This window comes from Callospermophilus lateralis, unplaced genomic scaffold (assembly GCF_048772815.1).
Source record: "Callospermophilus lateralis isolate mCalLat2 unplaced genomic scaffold, mCalLat2.hap1 Scaffold_248, whole genome shotgun sequence".
NCBI lineage: Eukaryota > Metazoa > Chordata > Mammalia > Rodentia > Sciuridae > Callospermophilus > Callospermophilus lateralis.
Genome location: NW_027513318.1, coordinates 1277388 through 1289430, shown reverse-complemented (window position 1 = coordinate 1289430; position 12043 = coordinate 1277388). Strand labels below are relative to the sequence as shown.

Genomic DNA, 12043 nt, shown 5'->3' with positions numbered 1-12043 from the left:
GTCTGGAGAATTCCAAATGTTAGAAGCATTTTGTTTTATGCATAGACTTATAAAATAAAATACAGAAAATTTTCTTGTATCAAGCCAGAAGTGTCTTATTAGTGTTCATATTTCAGTATATCACTTCCAGGCCAATGGTGACTGCAAATGAGAGAGAGAGACTAGATCTTGTTCAGGAACCTTTTAAGCTTTAATTTTGAATCTCTTGACAATTTTACAAAATTGTCTTAATTGTTTTTCAAAGGTCTCTTAACATCTTAGAATGTACAAGTTTTTCAGTAACTGTAGGTTTGACAAATGGATTATGTGAAATTGAACATAGTACTCTGGTATAAGAATATATTAGGATTTTCTCACTTTCTAGCCTGAGACTGATTTTAAATTTTTAGTTGTTGCATCCTACTGTAGCATATAATAAGAAGAGCCACAGATAATGGCACATGCCTGTCATCCCAACAACTTGGAAGGCTGAGGCAAGAAAATCAGAAGTTCAAGATCAACACTGGCAACTTAATGAGGCCCCATCTTACAATAAAAACAAAAGATCTGAGATGTAGCTCAGTGGCAAAGAGTTCCAGAGTTCAAACCCCAGTACAAAAAAAAACCCAAAACACCCAAGAGGAATACAATATGACCCCTTCCCTATAATACCTTTTTTTTTCTTTTGGATACTAGGTATTGAACTCAGGGGCGCTCAACCACTGAGCCACATCCCCAACCCAATTTTGTATTTAATTAGAGGCAGGGTCTCACTGAGTTACTTAAAACATAGCCTTTGCTTATGCTTGCTTTGAACTCGTAATCCTCCTGCCTCAACCTCAGAGCCACTGGGATTACACTAGGCCTTGAGCTGTAATATCTTACCAAGTAATACTATGCCTGCTCTATGAAGGTAATATTCTTTTTTTAAACATAATCATGAAAACTAGCATAATTTACATTAAGTTTCATCTTATTCAACAGTACACAATTGATTTATTTAAATTATTATTTTTTAGATAGTTTTCCATATTTTATTGAAAGCCAATGCTATGGTGAGCTTTGTGTTACTCAGAATTTTGATTAGCTTGTTTGGCTTGATCTAAATTATCATAAGTTTCTTTTAAGAGAAATCATCTAAGGACCTTTGTATATTCTGCACCACTACTCAAATACCATCAGTTATGCAGTTGTGGAACACTTGTTGAACACACTGCTAAAAACAAACTCAGCATACATTTTCCTATTTATTGCCCTTATTTTCGTAAAATAGTTCATTTTTAAACTTTGTTAGAAATAGACAAGTTTTTTTAAAAAAATATATATATAATATATTATATATTTATATATATATATATATATATATATATATATATATATATGTTTTGTTATAGATTAGTAAAGACAATTTTTTTGGATAAATGCATCAAACACTACTTTCTCAGCCATTAACTCTTGTAGGTCTCTTGTATTTTTGTTGTTGCTTTAAGAACATCTGAGTAGCAGTAAAGGAATCGAAACCTTTAAAATAACAGTTTAGTATTATTTAGATTTCTAAGGTAGAATGGGCCCTGAGAAATAGTGAGTTTACGTTCAAGTCTATCATTGCTCATCTTTTGAAGTTTATAACTGAATTTTTATTTATTTCACACCATTTTCCTTATTGCTCTGATTCTCCTTGTACTTTCCTGTTGAACAGGGGTGCCTAAAGCAATCTGCACTAATCTGGAGAAATTTTGGTTACTATTACACTCTCTCTTACAGGAATTTTGTGACCCTACCAATTTTTCCCTTGTGTAAAACACTGTTCCACTATTTTAAAAAAATTCTCCAGTGATGGCTTCAAAATTTTCTTGTAATACTATTTATTTTTTCCACTCTAGCATCTAAATGTTCTTTTGAAATAGAACTCCAGTGCTAACATGAATTTTGCTCCTATTTGAAATCATATTTGTTTTTCATGTGTAATTCAATTCTGACTGATCTGTCATAGGTTACTACACTGAGAAAGGCAGGGTATTCTTTGAAGCTCACAATGATTACTATGGTTTTATGTTATTTTCTTAGAACTATTTTTTGATTCATATCTATTGTTAAACTTTAAAATTTGCCCAACTAGGCCTTATTTATCTTAATCAGTAAAAATAAAACATCAACCTAATGAGGATTTATCTTTTAATGAGAATGCTAGATTAAAAAGTTGATAAATTAAATCTCCTTCATTTCCACCTAATTTTTTTATATGACCTTTTCTGAAAAATTACATATATCCATATATATATATATATATATATATATATATATATATATATATATATATATATAATTATAAGCATAGTAGAGAATGAAAATGAATTTGCATTTGTACCTTCTAATTTTAAAATTCTTAAATTTTAATTCTTAAAAATGCCAGGGTACAGAAGATTCATACATATTTTCGGATGGATCTCTTGAAACTGCCTGAATTTTATAAAACAAGGAAATATCAACAGAAAAACCCTCATCAACCACATTTTTAAAATCAGCATTTTTAAAAGTGCATGCAATTCAAAAATTACCTTCAATGATATCGTATGTAAATTAGATCCAGTGTAAAGTATGTTTTAAAAAATTAAATAGAGTTATTATAGTCTTTTGTCAAGTGCAATTCATTTCAACTGCTGAACATTAGGAAAAAATCTCAAAAAACAAAAGTCATTCAGATTAACAAACTAGTTAAATGTTATTTTATATTGCTAATCTACCAGTGCTGTGCATAGAATGCTATACTGAGTTGCTAGTGTTTAGTTGTTTGTTATGGCACATTGTTCTGTTAATATAGGGCATAGATATGCACTCTGAAATGATGAAAAGCCAATCACTTAAATTTCTTAAAATGATGCTTTAAACCTAAACTTTCTCAATTCATTATCATTCTAACCTCACATGGAAATGTGTTTCACCTTAGGTGCATTATACCATTAAAATGATCAAACATAATGGTTAATGAGGTAGGAAATGCATTGGTTGTGTCATCAAAATGGGTCTCAAGCAGCTCTCTCCAAAAAGCAGATGAAATCTCAGGCCCTTGATAGCAGAAGAGAAATATATGATGGTTCAGATTTTAACAAAGAGAAAGAGCTAATTTAGAAAATGAAAGGTTTGAAGATACACATTTTCAGAGCAGAATATGGACTATCTTCAGAGTGAGAAGCACTTTTGAGGTCTCAGTCTCTTCTTTAAGAAAACTTTGAAAGGAAGGCATGGGAGGATATGTGGGAGCCACCTCAGCCTGGCGATGTCCTTTCTTTGACCATGGATCACAAGATGTTTATGGAGTCTCATCTTCTTCCAGGATCTTCAGTCTTTCATTGCCTCTTCTATCTAAATAATATTTGGAACATACTATGTTATAACGTTTTAAAAATCTATCTCCCTGCCTTTGCTTTATATAAGAAGAAAATAATTGTGTAGGCTCCCAGTGCACTTAAACTTAAATTAAAATAAGCCAATTTTCCTAGATAAGTGAATTTGCAATAAATAACTCTAAGATTTGTAGATTTCTCAGGGATTTGGAAGTGACAGGCATAGAGGGGGAAAAAACAACTCTAGGATGTAAGTCTGATCATGTGACTTTTAGATTTATAGCTAGTCTCTTTTTTAACTTATTTTTGTCTTCATTCTGCATGTTAATTCCTTCTACCAAACCTCACTCTAATCAATTTTCCCCCAAAATATTTATTTATGTATTTATTTTTTTGGTGCTAGAGATTTAACCCAGGGATGCTTTACCACTAAGTTACACCCTAACAATTTTTAAATTTTATTTTGGGAGACAGAGACTTGCTAAATTCCTTAGGGCATTGCTAAATTGCTAAGGCAACTCGCAATCCTTCTGCCTCAGCTCCTCAAGTAGCAGGGATTATAGGTGTGTACCACTGTGCCTGCCTGAAAGTACTTCCTTTTTAAAGAAAGTAACTTGGCTCTGAATTCTGCTCCATGTCATTGTGATGCTTTGTGCCTTATCTAAAGAATTTTATTTGCTTGAAGGCAAAATTCTCAAATGGTGTCAGAATTGCCAAACTACTGCTTGGAAATATTATATTTCAAAAATTATAATTATGGGTTAATGAACACTATACTGTGGTGAAGTTACTGAGTTTTCTGAAGTGTAATGATTACTTTGGACAATTTTAATTAAACAAAACTTAAATGCTGATCGAATTGGTATTGTTATATAGAGACACTTGGGTGCATGCTTGTGAATATTGTTGAAGGGCACAAATGAAGTCTTTGCAGGTTGTGAAAGTTGATATGAAACCCACAGCATTCATGTACCCTCTCTAGGAGTCAGTTTTTCTAAATCAGAAGTCTGGTCTGCCCTGGTAGCTGAAAAGTGGGGAATGTCTTTGATACTTATGCCATATTCTTCGGCAAATATCAGGGTATCATTTGGAATTCTGAGATTTTTAACTTCTTATGTGATCTGTCCTGTTTCCTTGTGATAGATACAAAGCTTAACTTGGCTCTGAATTCTGCTCCATGTCATTTTGATGATTTGTGCCTGATCTAAAGAATTTTATTTGCTTGAAGGCAAAATAATGTAACTTTTCTGTTGATTCTTAATCTTACAGGGATGATTCTTTAAGCAACAAACATTTGGGTTATTGATAAATTGAAAATTCCATAAATTAAATTTATGGATATTGCTTGGGAGACAAAATTAACAAGGCATTCATATCATTGAAGTACTTAATAAATCAGTCCAGTTATAGGTAAGAGAATATAGAAAAAGATGGTGCTTTAAGGTGCATAATCACTACCAAACTCAAGGAGCACTTTCTTTTCATCCTCTAGCTGAACTTAACATTTCTATTTTAATGTATAATCAGAAAACAATTGGGAATGAATGCTCCTGATCTCAAAGAAGCCCTCTCATTAGAGGTATAGCTGAGAGCTGTAATACAAGAGGTGAAATTCACTGTGACTAAACATGCAAATTTCTTACCCTGACTTTTAAGTAGGAGAGCACCAAGCTTCAAAACTGAAATTGTCTTAAGAAATAATGTTGTGGCAATGCCTGACCTGAAATTGGGCTGCTATGTATTAAATTTCTATATTTCAGTTTCTGGAACAAGCGAAGAATCTAGGACATCAGGTTGCTGTAAGATTTTGGCAGCCTTTCCTTATATCTCCCATTCCGGTGTATATTGCTGAAAAAAAAGTAAATAAAAGGGAGAAAACACACATAAAGATTTGTACAGAGTAATCAAGACTTTGTCCATAGGCATTGTGAGTCAGAGATAAGGTAACTGGAGATGCCGTTTTGAATAGTGACCCAAATATAGAATACAGCCTCTGTATATTACATTGCTGGGCAACAGTGGACAGTCATAAATTCCCTAGGAAATAGAACTTTAAATAAGAAAGGCTACCTTGGAAATGTTCAGCGTAAATAAAAAGCAATTACAATGAATAAGCCTGTCTGAGTCCATGGAAAAACATATTCCTAACAAATAATTCTTAATTATCTGCTGACTAGCAATGTCTGTGTTGTAACGTAGAAAGGAACAGGAACAAAACCTGAGAAGAGTTCTTCTAGGTTGAGAGCTTCCTGTCTGCTTGTAAGAAAAGGTTCGGGGAAACTCAAAAAAGTCACTATATTAATATAAGAGGAGGAAATTTCAGTGCAACCATAAATAAAATTTCACTTACTCACCTATGTCAGAAATAATCACTGAGCGTCTATCAAATAAAAAAGGAATTTGGTCTCTTAGCTTCCTATTTAATTCATTATGAGCAAAAGTTTAAATGGTTCTAGGATCCTGTCTACAAGGAACTTAAAATATCTACAAGAAAATGACATAATCATAAAAAAAGACTGCCAAATGTTTTAAATTAGGCATAAAAATGCATGAGAGTTCAGAAGAAAAGCCGATTAGGCCCGCCACGCCCGGCTTTCGGGACTCAAGCCGGCACCCGCACGCTGGAGGGACGGGGCTACGTGGGCGGCTGCTGCGGGTTCGGCTTCACCAGGCATAGCTCAGTCGCGCGGGGGGCACGCCCCTATCGGGCGGAGGGCGCGGCAGCGGCGGCGCGCTCGCTCCCGGTGCCCTCCCCGGTGACTTGCCTGCCCAGGGCCGCGCTAGGGCGCTGTAACTGCCAGTGCCGCTGTCATGGCGTCGGAGGTGCTGGCTGAGGAGTGCTGGCCGCGGTCTCTATAGACAGGGGCGGGCTGCCAGCCGGATATGGAGAGCGGCCCGAAGAGCCTGCTGCCGCTAGAACACGGGGTGGCGGCCGGGCCAGGGCCGGGAACAGGTACTCACCCAGAAGGACTACAGGAGACCAGGCTTGCCGCTGGAGATGGTCCTGGAGTACGGGCGGCGGAGAACGGCAGCGGGAATGGGCAGGGGGCGGCGGCTGCCAGAAGCCCCGCAGACTCGGCTACTCCCGCGGGCTCTCCTCAGACTCCTGGACTCTGCAGCTCCTTCCTGGGCTTGGACTTGAAGGAGAGCGTTTTGGAGCATCCTGCTACCGCGAAGGCGCCTCTGAAAGGGCAGCACAAGGTGACCGCCTCCCCCGAGACAGCCGAGGCCATTGCGGGCCTTGGTTTGGGTCCAGCCGGAGACTCGGGGCCCTGCCTGGATCCTGCCGACACCTGCTGAGCAGAACTGGTGGCCGCCGGCTCCGAGGAGCCCCGCAGCGCTGGCGGCCTCAGCAGCAGTTGCAACTACCCGAGCCCTCCTGGGGAATCGCCAAGCCTGGACTCCCTAGAGTCGTTCTTTAACCTGCATTCTTTCCCCAGTAGCTCCGAATTCAATAGCGAGGAGGGATCAGAGAACAAGGTTCCCAAGGAGGAGGAGGAGGAGGGCGCGGCAGTATTGCCTCTGGCTGCCCCTCTGTGCAGAGAGGAGGAGGAGGAGGACACCACTCAGGTGTTGGCAGCCTCCAAGGAACGCTTCCCGGGACAATCTGTGTATCACACCAAGTGGATCCAGTGGAAGGAAGAGAACACACCCATCATCACCCAGAATGAGAATGGACCCTGCCCATTGCTGGCCATCCTCAATGTTTTGCTTCTGGCCTGGAAGGTGAAACTTCCACCAATGATGGAAATTATAACTGCTGAACAACTGATGGAATATTTAGGAGATTACATGCTTGATTCGAAGCCAAAAGAAATTTCAGAAATTCAACGTTTAAATTGTGAACAGAATATGAGTGATGCTATGGCAATTTTGCACAAACTTCAGACAGGCCTGGATGTAAATGTCAGATTCACTGGTGTTCGAGTGTTTGAGTATACACCGGAATGCATAGTGTTTGATCTTCTTGATATTCCCTTGTACCATGGGTGGTTAGTGGACCCTCAGATTGATGACATTGTAAAAGCTGTTGGTAACTGCAGCTACAACTAGTGGAGAAGATCATCTCTTGTAAACAATCAGACAATAGTGAGCTGGTTAGTGAAGGCTTTGTAGCTGAGCAGTTTCTAAATAATACAGCCACTCAACTGACATACCATGGATTATGTGAACTAACTTCAACCGTTCAGGAAGGAGAAGTTTGTGTGTTCTTTCGGAATAATCATTTTAGCACCATGACCAAATGCAAGGGTAAACTGTATTTGTTGGTAACAGACCAGGGATTCCTTACTGAAGAAAAAGTTGTTTGGGAAAGCCTGCACAATGTAGATGGTGATGGAAATTTCTGTGACTCAGAATTTCATCTTTGGCCTCCTTCAGATCCTGAAACTGTATACAAAGGACAACAAGATCAAATAGATCAGGACTATCTTATGGCATTATCTCTACAACAAGAACAGCAGAGTCAAGAGATGAATTGGGAACAAATCCCAGAAGGAATCAGTGATTTGGAACTAGCAAAGAAACTTCAAGAGGAAGAAGACAGATGGGCTTCTCAGTACTACCAGGAACAAGAACAAGCAGCAGCAGCAGCTGCTGCTGCTGCTACTACTGCTAATACACAGGCCCAGCTGGGCCAGCCGTTACAAGCCTCTCCATCAAGTGGAAGACAATCTGGGAATAGCGAACGGAAATGAAAGGAACCTCGAGAAAAAGATAAAGAAAAGGAAAAGGAAAAGAATAGCTGTGTCATTTTGTAACAAGTACTAGACTCTGTTGGAATCACCTATATGTGTTGAGAAACAAGACCACATGAGGAAAGGAAGAAACACCGATAATACCGTCTGTGCCTGATTTCCCATTGGATTTTGTTCATGTTTTTCAGGAGAAAGGTTGTTACTTTGTTACAATCAGACTTCTTAAAGTCACACAATGTAATCTTTATGAGCTGGAGTTTCATGTTACAAGTTGGAAATGCTGTGTTGTCATTCATGAAGAATACTGCACTTGTAGCCAAATAAGCAAATCACAGCGAATTTTGTGTCATAGTGACATTCATAATTCATATCAGTTAGAAAGCTATTTCATCTTCTAACAATGAATGGAGGTATTTGATTTAGTCTGATTTCTTCCTGAAATCCAAGTATTAGCACAATAGTTTCTGAAATTTTTACATCCTTAAATTATGATCTAATCCATGAGAAACCAGGGGTTTAATATGGAATTTAAAAAGAAAAAAAATACCAAAAATAAATAACAGGAATAAATGATCCTTAATTGTATATTGAACTAGTTCAGACCTTGAACAGCTTTACCTTTCTTTAGTAATGTACATTTTAGATATTAAGAACAAATAATGAAGCTTGCATTTAATTTAGATAGAAAAAAAATAAAAGATTTGTATTTCTTTTCCAATAGCAAAAAAAAAAAATTATATAACACTAATACTTACAACCTGTCCAAATCACATATTAATGACTTTATAGTGTTGTGAAATTTTGAGGAATTTTTAAGTCATTAAGTAGGTAATCTGGACCATAGTTACTATTTATTAACCATGTGACAAGTGAGATTAAGGAGGAAACCACAGTGGATGCTAGGCCTTGTAAATATGAGAGTGTAGGAAAGTAGATAGTTCAGTGTCTACCTTTTTTTAGAATTACCTTGAACCTTAAATTTTAAATCATGTTTATTACTAGAAAATTAAATTATTAAAACCAACAAAAAATCACATTTCTATAAGAAGTAAAAGATAATCTCTGAGTCTAGTGAAAAGACATTAATAAAAATCAGAGTAGATAAGAGTTTCGAGGAATTTATGTAAAAGCAAGCAGATTTTTTAATAATAAACATAAAACATAGTGTTTATAAAATTCAGAAAAAAATATTTATTTAACTTTATTATGAGGCAACACATATTTTCTTGTATTTCTAGATATAGTTTGGACAACCATCCTTAATAGTCCTTTTTATATGTTTTATATTTAAAGTTTGTTTTAAGTCATTTTTGGAAAAAAAATGCTGCTGAAAGTAGTATAAATTTACATTCTAAGCCTCAAAAAATGTGTTCATTTAGGAACAACATAACATGACCTGAGCATCCACTTGGAGAGTATTTCTTGTGGTTTGGGGTGACAAAATTTTGACTACAAAAAAAAGTGATCTAGAATTGTTTTTAAGTTATTAACTTTCTCTGTGATCCAAAACTAGTTATAGAATGACTCTATATGTAAAAAGTAAAGTCTTATTTATGGAAGGAATTATTCTAAGGGGAAATAAATCCAGGGCCAAGCATATCTTTTACATCCTTCTATTTTGCATGTCTATTTGTGTTACATAATTTGTTATTTCTTCAGATTTCCTATTCTAGAATGATAAATCATCAGAGAACCTGTTTAGGGTATAAAACTTGGATACAAAATATTTGGTCAGTCTCTTGATTGTACCCCAGAATATCTGGACATTGGTAAAGTAATCAGATATACTATAGAACTCTCCATTGGCTTAAACAGGTTGATATTAATCCAAGTTTACTCTTGATATCATTCTGTTGGTTGAAGGAGAAAACTCAAACCTCAAAGTTTGTTCTTCTCAGAATAAATAGTAGTGACAGTGCATTATATTTTAATAAAAAAAAAAACTTGATAATTTACAAAAGTATATTTGAGGCATATTTTTCCATAATTCTATACTTAGCTATTTATTACCCTTGAAGAATATATGTGTAGAAGTTATTTTTCTGTTGTTTGTTCCTATCTTCTTAATTTGTTCCAAAGATAATACTGCCATTCAGCATTCCCTCTAGAAGGAAAAAAAAATCACTCAAAACCAGCAATGCTGCTATCAGATAAGTAGATGTCAGTGTGTACTTACGAGAAAAAATTTTTAAAAATGCAGTGTGTTTGTTAATTCAGTCTTTTTCTATGTAATATTTACAAATCAAACTTTATTACATTCCTGGAATTCAGTTTGATATACCAAGAGTAATAATGATTAAATATTTACTTTGATTATTGTAAGGGAAAATTAAATGTTCAATTCTATTAAAACAAACTTGTCAAAGAAACTGCTCTCCTTGCAAATATAACCTTAAAGGTTACAAAGAATCTAGAGCAATTGTGTCTTTATTTTCTTTTATTTTGCTTCAGGTAACAAATTATACATTCAGGCATTTCATTGCTGGTTTGTATTCAGAAGAATTTGATGTTAGTATTTTAAAGCAGTTTTTTTCCATAATATTTTTTAATACTTGAAATTGTTACATATACACTGCTACCAGAAATTAGAATTTAAACCTTTTTGATTTTAATATTTATAGACTAGATCATGGGCACATTTGAATCAACCAAATCACTGCTAGAGCTAGCAAAAGAGGCAGATGAATGAATGGCTGTGGTCACCATTTTTTCCTCTTGCTTTTGAAAAGAGTATTCTTTACATTTTTATTAACAATATGAGCATTTTCTTGTCAAATCCCATTGCATCAACAATGCTGTGATTTACAGTAGTTTATTGATATTTACAAGCACTCATTGCATGTGCACATGTATGTGTATTTCTGAAGCAAGACAGCTTCTCAAAGCAATTTGGGAACTTTCCCTCAAATTTTAAAATCACCATTTTAAGAATATTTACACACCTGGACTAGAAATATGGCTCTACAGACTCTCTATAGACTGGGAATATAATGTTGGAACATGCATGAGGACTGGGGTTCAATCCCCTGCACTACAACAAAAAAGGAAAAGAAAAAATATACACACACGGACATAGACTGAACAGGATAGTATAAAGCAACTAAAATTGACATTAGTTATATGCCCATCCAGTGTACTTAGGTAAAGAAGCTTACATGTTTCAAGGTCAAGTTAGTATTTGAATGAAGCAGAGATTTAAATTTAGGATTAGCTTTTGGAATGTATCTTGTTTTTATTGTCTTATATTTCTTGCACTTACCTGCTTTTCCCATATTATGTTTTGATTTCTTCCTCATACACCTTGATCTTGGCTTAACAAAGCAAGTTAATATCAGAGATTAACTGACAGAACTCAACATTAACCATTTTGTACTTACACAAAACCTTCTTAGTAATTTGTTTTCAATGAATAACAAACTAAGTTAAGAGATAAGAGATCTTGAGAGGAAAGGTTAGAAGGTAAACATTTAAGGAGAGAATAGTTGTGGTCCCTACATTAATGTTGGCATATGCAGCAGTAGTTTTAAAATCCTGTGGAAGAAAAATTAAGGCAAGAATTTTCAGAATTGCCCTCAAAACATCTCATTTATTTAAATTTCCTTTTAAAAAGCAGTTTTGTAGTTTTGCTTAATGTTCTTATTCATTGTATCAGTTATTTTAAAATATGATTGAAAGCTTATAGGTTTAACCTATCACATTTCTTAGGCATGCTGGAAACTTACTAATGTTTAATAAAATAATCTGAAGACCCTAAAGATAGTCCAAAATTTTGTATTTTAAGGAACTGGATATGTAGTGTTAAGGTCTGTAAACAAGTCAGATTGGCACCTGTTATTTTGCCCGAGAAATGTTAAAGTCTGTAAACAAGTCTGGATGGCGCCTGGCCAAATGCCAGAGGGAGTGGTTTGTGAAGTAACAAAAGCGAGCCATTAAGTGTGGAGATTCCTTATTGGTTGACTGCTGTATCTATTTTATGCTAATTAGATAAGCTGTGTAAAATGTATAAATATCACTCAGATCCTA

General features: G+C 35.6%; 1 pseudogene; it reads left to right on the top strand.

Annotated features, from left to right (window-relative positions):
- The first annotated feature begins 6206 nt into the window (after window positions 1-6206).
- Window positions 6207-8083, top strand: LOC143390194 (ubiquitin carboxyl-terminal hydrolase MINDY-2 pseudogene; annotated as a pseudogene).
- The last annotated feature ends 3960 nt before the right edge of the window (window positions 8084-12043 follow it).